This window comes from Kogia breviceps, chromosome 2 (assembly GCF_026419965.1).
Source record: "Kogia breviceps isolate mKogBre1 chromosome 2, mKogBre1 haplotype 1, whole genome shotgun sequence".
NCBI lineage: Eukaryota > Metazoa > Chordata > Mammalia > Artiodactyla > Physeteridae > Kogia > Kogia breviceps.
In genome coordinates this window covers 68,759,324-68,768,988 of record NC_081311.1, presented here as the reverse complement: position 1 = coordinate 68,768,988, position 9,665 = coordinate 68,759,324, and the positions used below count along the sequence as shown (strand labels likewise).

Genomic DNA, 9,665 nt, shown 5'->3' with positions numbered 1-9,665 from the left:
TAAACTAATTATTTTTCTAGAGGATGCATTTGACATGCCAACTCTCTTTCACAAAAATACATTGTTATATTTGTGTTGAACAGCCACACACAACATTCTTATGTGGGGTATAACATGCATACTTCTAATTCAAAGCTGCTCTCAGGTGCTACTCAACTAATGAGATTGCCTTTGTAGTTAGGGAAGCAACTACTGAACTCATGTATGAATGGAAAGAACTGTACTCCCTGCATAACAAGAGATTATTTTGGAGACAGTTGATAAAAACCATACATCCTTTTTATTGTTAAGTCATAAAGAGGTATCCAAATTAAAAGCAAAAATTACAGGGTAAGACTCAACATAACTACTAGGAGCATCAAAGGAAGTGAAAATGGGACTAGGCACAGGGCAATATGGATTAATGAACATGGGAAGGACAAGAGTGAGGAGAACAGTGAGCATGTGCTGAAGATACTAGAGGAGAGGATCTGGTGAAAATTTTGATCTTAGAAAAGTGCCTAGGTAAAGAAATAATGGGACAAGATTTCTAAACCCCACTATGTGTTTAAGAGTTATCCTCAACATTGGCGCTGTCTCTGTCATCCTCTTCTTTCTCAGCCTCTTTTTCATCATCCTTGGTCAACTCCAGCTGGTCATCCCCCCGATCTTCATTATCATCATCATCCAGTAGGTCCCCCTCCTCAGCAGAGTCATCTGCATCCCCCTCAGACTCCATCTTCACCTTAGTCTCATCTTTCTTCAGGGAGCTGCTGCTCTCCTCCTCTAACTGACATATCATTCTTCATCTCTACTCCTTGTTTGCTCTGTTCCTTTTCGATTTTTTCCAGGTTTTCCAGCAGAGAATCCACGTTTTGTTTTATCTGGGTCAACTCCTTCTTAATGGTCTGAAAGTCATCTCCTTTCAACTTTCCAGACTTAGAAGAAGATCCCCGCTGTCCACTCTTAGAATTGAAGCCACTTTTGCCCCTTCGTGAGGTGTTTCTTGATACACGCTGGCATTTTGAGGGCACTACAGCCTGAGCAGTAGGAGGAGGAGGAGGAGGAACACGTGCTGGGTAACTGTACATCCTGTCATAATAATCCCGTTGAAAGTCATAGTCCAAGTCAAAAGTGGAGCTGAGTAGAGGGGACGGAGAAGGGTGTTCTGGTACTGACCTATACGTCTCCGCTGCAGATCGTTTCATACCTGCTTTTTCTTGGTTCACTTTTGATTCTGCGGCCAGATTAATATCTAAAACCTGGCAGCAATCATTCTGCCATCCCCTCCTGCCACAGCAGCCCGGGCATTTCTCTCATTAAGATATTGAACGAAGGGAAAACCTTTATAAACAGAGCAACCCACAATTTTGCCATATTTCGAGAAGATTCCTCCACATCAGATTTGTTGACCACAAGAGTATTGAGATTCCCAATGAATACACGAGAGTTCATGGAGTGAGGATTTGTCTTGTTGGTAACATTGCTGGCCATTGCCTTTGATGGTAAGGTGCCTCACAAAGCTGACAAATGTAGCTGAAGATCAAAAAAATCTCACAGGAGTGGGAGGGAGAAGAGATTCGGTTCTGAATCTCCTACTTCCGTGTTCTACTTGGAGAAGCCGACTGCTGCTCATGGTCGGCAACGCGCCACAACTGCTCAGTCTTCACCTTTTCACAAAATGGCCCCCAAGTCTCCGCTCAGGAATTGTTTATTTCTGGAATTTTCCATTTAATATTTTCAGGCCACTGTTGACTTCAAGTAATTGAAACCATGGAAATCAAAACCTCAGATAAGGGAGAACTACTGTAATAAACGTTAGGTTGCTATACGCTTTCCTTTTCTGTGAAAGTGGAGCATTTTGTTATATTCAACATTCTAATTAGTCTTTAGCTGGTGTGGTGGGCAGAACAATTCTACAAGAATCTGTTGACCAGTGGAATTTTCAGGCCAATGCTTTTTTTTTTTTTTAATTGTAATGAGGATTTATTTATTTATTTAGTTGAAGTGTAGTTGATTTACAATGTTATGGTAATTACTGCTGTACAGCAAAGTGATTCAGTTATACATACATACATATATATATATATATATATATATATATACATTCTTTTTAAAATATTCTTTTCTATTATGACTTATCTCAGGACATTGAATTTAGTTCCCTGTGCTAGACAGTAGGACCTTGTTGTTTATCCATCCTCTATATAAAAGCTTACATCTGCTCACCCCAAGTTCCCACTCCATCCCTCTCCCAACCCCTTCCCCCTTGGTGACCACCACTCTGTTCTCTATGTCCATGAGTCTACTTCTGTTCCATAGATAGGCTCGTTTATGTCATATTTTAGATTCCACATATTTTTAATTAATTTTTAAATTGGAGTATAGTTGATTGACAATGTTTTGTTAGTTTCTGCTTACAGCAAAGTGAGTCAGTTATACATATACATATATCCACTATTTTTTAGATTCTGTTCCCATATAGGTCATTACAGAATAGTATTGAATAGAGTTCCCTGTGCTATACAGTAGGTTCTTATTAGTTACCTATTTTATATGTAGTAGTGTGTATATGTCAATCTCAGTCTCCCAATTTATACCTCCCCACCTTTTCCCCTTGGTAACCATAAGTTTTCTACATCTGTGACTCAATTTCTGTTTTGTAGATAGGTTCATTTGTACCATTTTTTTAGATTCCACATATAAGTGATATCATATATTTGTCTTTGTCTGATTTACTTCACTTAGTGTGATAATCTGTAGTTGCATCAGTGTTGCTGCAAATGGCATTATTTTGTTCTTTTTTAAGGCTGGGTGGTATTCCTTTGTATACATGTACTACATCTTCTTTATCTATTCTTCTGTCAATAGACATTAAGGCTTTTTCTATGTCTTGGCTATTGTGCTGCTATGAACATAGAGGTGCATATCTTTTCGAATTATAATATTGTCCAGATATATGCCCAGGAGTGGGATTGCTGGATCGTACAGTAATTCTATTTTTAGTTTTCTGAGGAACCTCCATACTGTTTTCCATAGTGGCTGCACCAACTTACATTCCCACCAACAATGTAGGAGGGTTCCCTTTTCTGCACATCCTCTCCAGCATTTGTTATTTGTAGACTTTTAAAAAAAAATTTATTGAGGTATAGTTGATTTACAATGTTTGTAGACTTTTTAATGATGGCCATTCTGACTGGTGTGAGGTGGTACCTCATTGTAGGTTTGATTTGCATTTCTCTAATAATTAGCAATTTTGAGCATATTTTCATGTCAGGCCAGCACTTTTAACTGCACACACACACACATATAAATATGCTTGCATGCATGTTTGCATATACATGCACATACATAAACCTCTTGATGTCTTCACATCATACAAAAGAGCCAAATAAAACACAATGCCTACAAATATCCAGGCTTCTAATTGCTTTTCTGAGGCAGAAAATGAGGGCAGGTAAGGCATTTGTAGCAATCAGAATAGAGAATGCTAATTTACCTGTCCTTTGTTAATTGCAAACTCCTTCTTCCGCTTACATCCCTACCACCACTGCACTGCCATATCGTTCCACACATATTAATAAAAGTAATCCACCTTGTTTTTTTTGAACATTTATTTTCACTTCCTTATACAAACACACAGACATACACACTCTTAAGAGCTTTTTAAAAAAAACAAAACGAAACAACTTGCATTGTGCATGACAAAATGTATGGCATCTGACTGGCAGCCAGCCTCCTGTGAGGATCATTTTTAAACAGATGGTGAAGTAGCAAATTAGTTCAAATGTAGACATCACAATATAATCCTGGAAAACATTCATAGATGTGGATTATGACAATCCTGATGACTCAGACCCACTGGCCAGTTGTTTCTGGTCAGAGTGCAATGATTTGCCTGGTGACAATTTTAAAAAATCAGCAACTTCGTATTTTGGGAATATACTGTGGATATTAGAAAGGAGTCTTTCCTACAAAGCCCCCACACCTCATCCTTTCTTGAATTTGCATCATTTTCTCTTGACAACCAGCTATTCTTCATTGACCTTTGTAACAGGTTAATGAAGGCTCTTCACAGCCTGGCCTATGTCCACCTTTCCCAGCCCCACCTCTTTCCACTTGGTCCTAAGCAGGTCATATTTCACTAGTATTGATTCACTCTCCAAATAGGCTGTGCTGGTTCTTGTCTTCCTCTGGGCCTTCGCAGATGTAATTCCCATCATAGGATGTACTCCCCACCTTTCTCAATTGGAAAATTCCTAGTTACCAATCTAAATTTGCTTCTTGTATTACCTCTCCTGTGAAGATTTCCCATATACCCTACACTAATGAGGGAGAGTAAAGAACTTCTGTCTCTCTACAGTCTCTATTGCATGGTATTGAAATTATTCTTATGCTCACCTCCTTCCCTGCACTATGACTTCTGAAAGGGAAGCAGCTGCATCTTATCATCAATTATTCCCAGCACCTAGAACAGTGTCTGGCATTATTAGACTGTTCATAGGGAGGCACAAGAGGGAGGGGATATGGGGATATATGTATACGTATAGCTGATTCACTTTGTTTTAAAGCAGAAACTAACACAACATCGTAAAGCAATTATACTCCAATAAAGATGTTAAAAAAAGTTTGTGGGAAAAAGAGATAATTTCATATCTGTGGTGAGATTTTAAGTTTCTTGTGTGTCAAGACCATGTTTTCTTTAATTCTCCTCTATATGAACCAGCAGAATGATTACAGTTACATAAGTACCTAATTAATGTTGCTGCCTTTAGTTGTGAAGGAATGGCAAAAACATAGAACCAGGAGTCAAGAGAATAGTGTTCTGGTCCCTTCTCTGCCAACAACTCAACAGGCAAGTCAGGATAAGTAATATAACTTTTCTGAACATCAGTGTCCTTTTATGAAAAATGGAGAATGACCACATATTTCTTCTTCTTTTTTTTTTTTTTTTTTTTGCATTACGTGGGCGTCTCACTGTTGTGGCCTCTCCCATTGCGGAGCACAGGCTCCGGACATGCAGCCTCAGCGGCCATGGCCCATGGGCCTAGCCACTCCGCAGCATGTGGGATCTTCCCAGACCGGGGCACGAACCCGTGTCCCCAGCATTGGCAGGCGGACTCTTAACCACTGTGCCACCAGGGAAGCCCCCACATATTTCTTATTTACCTTACAGGCCTTGAAAGAGGATCAAACACATTTTCTAGGTTGGGAAATGCTTTGTGAAGCAAGAGGCAGTGTAGTATAGTGAGAATGAGATCACACTCTGGAGTCAAACTGACTCCATTACTTCTTGGCTGTGTGACCTTGGGCACATTAGTTAACATCTCTGAGCCTCAGTTCCCCCATCTGTAAAATGGGGATAATGATGGTGTCTACCTCATGAGGTTGCTCTGGAGTTTAAATAATTTGTGTAAAGCACTTAGTACAGTAGCTATACGTAGTAAGTCCAAAAGCAAATGCTAGTTTTTTTTAAAAATTTATAGTTTAATAATTTAGAAAAATACAAGGTGTTATTAATACTCATTGATGAATTCCCTTTAAGACCAGTAGAAGGAGAGCCTCCCAGATCTGGAAAAGATGATACCATACTCTCACTTCTTTCACGGCCTCTTCTCCAGCCAGCTTTAGGCTTTGCTGTCACAGCAATATAATCTAGAGCAGATGACAATAGATTTCCTTTACAGAATGGAGCAACTCATTTGGAAAGCACAGCTTCAAGCTCTGCCCAGTTTTCTCCCTGAATCATCTGAAATATGCCACTTAGAATATAATATCCCTGTAACATACAGGAAAAGTGTATTTGGACAATTCCCAAGAATGATCTGTTCCCTTTCAACTTGTTGTTGGTTGCCATCTCTGGTCCCAGAAAACTGCCCTAGGCAGTTCTGACTTGTAAGTTTTCTGGGATTCTACTTTACCTAAGCTTGGAAACAGGTTTTTAAAAAATTAATCTGAAGCAAAATTAACATTTCTTAATTACAAGACTTGAGGATAACATAAGGCAATTGCAACGAGAAAACATGAAATTCACTTCCTCAGAAAGTCTATTTGCCATGACCTTCACAAGAGTCGTCTGTTAGCCATCTTTCTCCTAAACTCTGGCTTAGGAGAAAGGTCTGACTTCTCTTTCTAAAGAAGAGAAAGTTGGCGTCAGCAGGGCTGATGCTAACTTCATCATCAGGGAAAGACACAAAAATATTAGTATAAGGTGGATATTGCCAGTGGAAGAAAATGCACTCTGGACCCAGGAGTGGGGCTGGAAGGAAGGACTTGGATCAAAATCCCAGCCCTGCCATTTACCAGCCCTGTGAACTTGAGGAAGTTATTTAACCTATCTTTGCCTAAATTACCTCCTCTATAAAATGAGGATAATGGAAATAACTGCATCACAAGATAGTGATGAGATTTAAGACAGAAGGTATCTATAGTGATATATATGCTAGCAGGATGCCCAGCATGAACCTCAGTGCCCAATACACCTTAGATATTGTTGATCTCATTAGTGCTGCTGCTGTTATTAGAATAAGAAAAAACCTGGCCCAAAAGGAAAGAAACCTATTACTGTGACTAGTAAGACACTCTTCCTTTCCCTGGTCCTTTAAGTCCAGTTCCACTCAAATATCACATCGGAGGTCCTGGAATGGGGTAAAAATGGTTCCTGCTTTGTTTTCCCAGAATGCAGGAAAACAAAACAAAGCAAAACAAAAACAGCAAGGCTCTTTGAAATCTTTTGGAATTGGTTCATATCACCTTGTAGGTATCTTCTTTAAAATTCTACTTTGTAATTTTTTATGCCCTTTGCAGTTCATATAAAATCAATATGTAGAAATCAGCTTTATGAGTATTGAATTTATACAAAATATTTCTGTTTGGAATTCTAGTCTCACAAGGCACTGATCCGTGATTTTTATACCTGTTAGAATAAATGGATGTGGTGTTTTATTATACTTGTTGAATAGTGGCTAAAAGACCATGAAAAATCCAAATAATCCAGGAACGGCTGCCTTCAAGTCCCTTGGGAAGAAAACGGATGGATTGCTAAGAGCCTTTAAAGATCAACAGGTGCTAAGATCTTTGTTTTGACCTGTTAAATTTATACTGGCTTCACAGCTTTCAAGACTCTCCCACTGTCTGCACTGCTGCTGTCTAGCAGCCACAGGCTGGAAATGATTAAATTTTCCTGCATATGTTAAGTGGGTAGATGATTAAATGAGAAGGAATAAGTTACTAGATGGTTCCACCCTGGGTCTTGCATTGTTGCTTGTTCAGTGCTATTTATGACCAGTATTTTTGTTATTGTTGTTGATATGAACAAACAGCTGAGAAACAGGAGTGGAATTTACAATCCTTGTGGAAGAGTCTTGGGGACTTGGCAGCAGCTCCTACCCCAAGCTTCCTCAACTGGCTCTAAGCAAGTGAAAGGTCATGAAAGTGTCTCCATTCCAGCACACTCCTCCAGCACAACAATAACATCCTGATGAGGAAGGCTGCTGGAGGAATGAAGCTGCAGATGCAAAGCAGTAAATAAAGGCCAGGCTTCCTGGGGGGTGGGGGGGTGGGCAGTGAATCACAGCAGGGCTTTGCTAGGGAACAGGTGGCATAAACATGATAGACATTAAGTCTTATATGGGTGTAAATGTTTGAGTTTTTTAATGGACTGTATAACTGGGCTGCATGCATTCACTATGGTAGCCAATTGTGTGCTGCATAAACCTTTGTCTTTACTGCTGTGTAACAATGCAAGATGCAGCTGTTGGGGCCCTGGTGGCAGATGGCGGTCAAAAGTTCAGGAAGCAGTACTAGGTTTGGAAAAATCAAAAAAAGAGGTTTCAATGACTGTTGAGATGCTTTAAATTTACTACTCCTCCAAACACAAACTCTCACAGAAACAAAGTTAAAAGAAACTAGAAAAACAAGGTTAGTGCATTTCCTTTCAATGACAGGGGCCTAATTTGTGTCTTTAGGTGGGCGTGCAGGCATATAATCAGTCATATAATGTTATATCTTGCAAAACAAAAATTTAAATAATTTTTGTTTTCAACAAGACAATTTTTTTGTGTGTGCCCAAAGTGTAACTGAGGAACCTTGGTGAATTTCTTGATTTGGAAAGTTTATTAATACCATCTATCTTAGCCCTTTTGGGCTGCTATGACAAAATACCACAGTCCGGGTGGCTTATAAACAACGAAAAATTATTTCTTACAGTTCTGGGTGCTGGGAAGTTCAGTATCAAGGTACCAGCATGATCATTTTCTGGTCATGAACTTCTTTCTGGTTCATAGCCCATGTCTTCACCCTGTGTCCTCAATGGTAAATGGGGCTAGAGATCTCTCTGGAGCCTCTTTAATAAGAGCATTAATGCCATTCAAGTGGGCTTCACCCTCATGACCTAATCACCTCCCATAGGTCTCACCTCTTAATAAAATCACTTTAAAACCAACATATGAATTTGAGGGGAGCACCGTATTTTCCTCTTAGAGAGAATTCTGCCTGTCATGAAAGCTCATCCAAAGTAAAATAAAGTTCAGAAATAGGAAAGATGAGAATTAACCAAATAGGGTGTTAATTTTAGAGAAAAGAGACATTCAAAGGACAGAATGAAGAATAGAAGTAAATATACATATGTTTATAAAGTGGCCATAGATAATATTTAATTCCGTATTGAGCTCAGAAATCATATTCTTGTCATAAACTGATCAGTGCTACCCCAGTCTTAGCCTTTCAGTTTGGATAGAATTGCCTATACAGCCAATTCCAGGGGTGAGGGCCAGCCAGCGTAAGCCATTGGGTGAGTCCCATTTCCTAGCCACAATGACAGGTGAAGAGACCCAATTCAGGTCAAACAGTTGCAAGAAAATGTTTACTGGGAATTCTGGGAAAGGAGCTTCCTTTCCTCATCCATCTCTATGAGAGATGCTTGCTCTTTCTGTGTAGGCTGTGGTCTGATCATGTCAGGCTTCAAACTGCTCCCTGGATGGGAGCCAACCTTGAGGATAAAGCTGATTCACAGAGGGACTGAGAGCTGAGAGCAGGTCATAAACTTTTTTTTTTTTTAAGCTTAACCGCATACCTTGGTAATGTGGTTTGCAATGGAACTAAGCTTGCTCATTGTTATTTTGGGTGCTATTATTGTCTTCTTCCCTATCTAGCTTATGAATAAAATCATTATTCATTTTTAAGGAAGCAGTGCATTTTTAAAAGCTTAATAAATTCTGCTCTACATTATGTACCACTTAATTCTATAAAGCATCGCTGTATTCTCTAATTAATCCTCACAAGTTATTCATTAAAGCATAAAATTTACCCTTTTCATATGACATATGAGGAAACTGGATACTCAAGTCTTTGCCTTAGAATACAGGGGAAATCAGTGGCTGAGAGGTGAAAACAGATTTCCCCTTAAGTATTGTATCTATATATTTCATGATAAATCAAACTATTTGGAAAGATCATCATTGTATGGACTTCACAATAAAGGGAATTGTGTCTTTGGTTATTTACTATTCTTATAGAAAAACTAAATATGAAATTCTTTGTTCCTGTCTGATTCCACCTTATACTTTTATAAAGTCTAGTTCCTTTAATAATTCTAGTATAACCTATTACTGATGAAATGACCAGAGGATACTCTGTAAATTACTAGCTTGCTAACAATTAGTCAAACCGATGTTGAAACATCTGTA

General features: G+C 39.0%; 1 pseudogene; it reads right to left on the bottom strand.

Annotated features, from left to right (window-relative positions):
* Positions 1 to 441: 441 nt before the first annotated feature.
* LOC131750090 (heterogeneous nuclear ribonucleoprotein C pseudogene) lies at positions 442 to 1,541 on the bottom strand (annotated as a pseudogene).
* Positions 1,542 to 9,665: the final 8,124 nt, after the last annotated feature.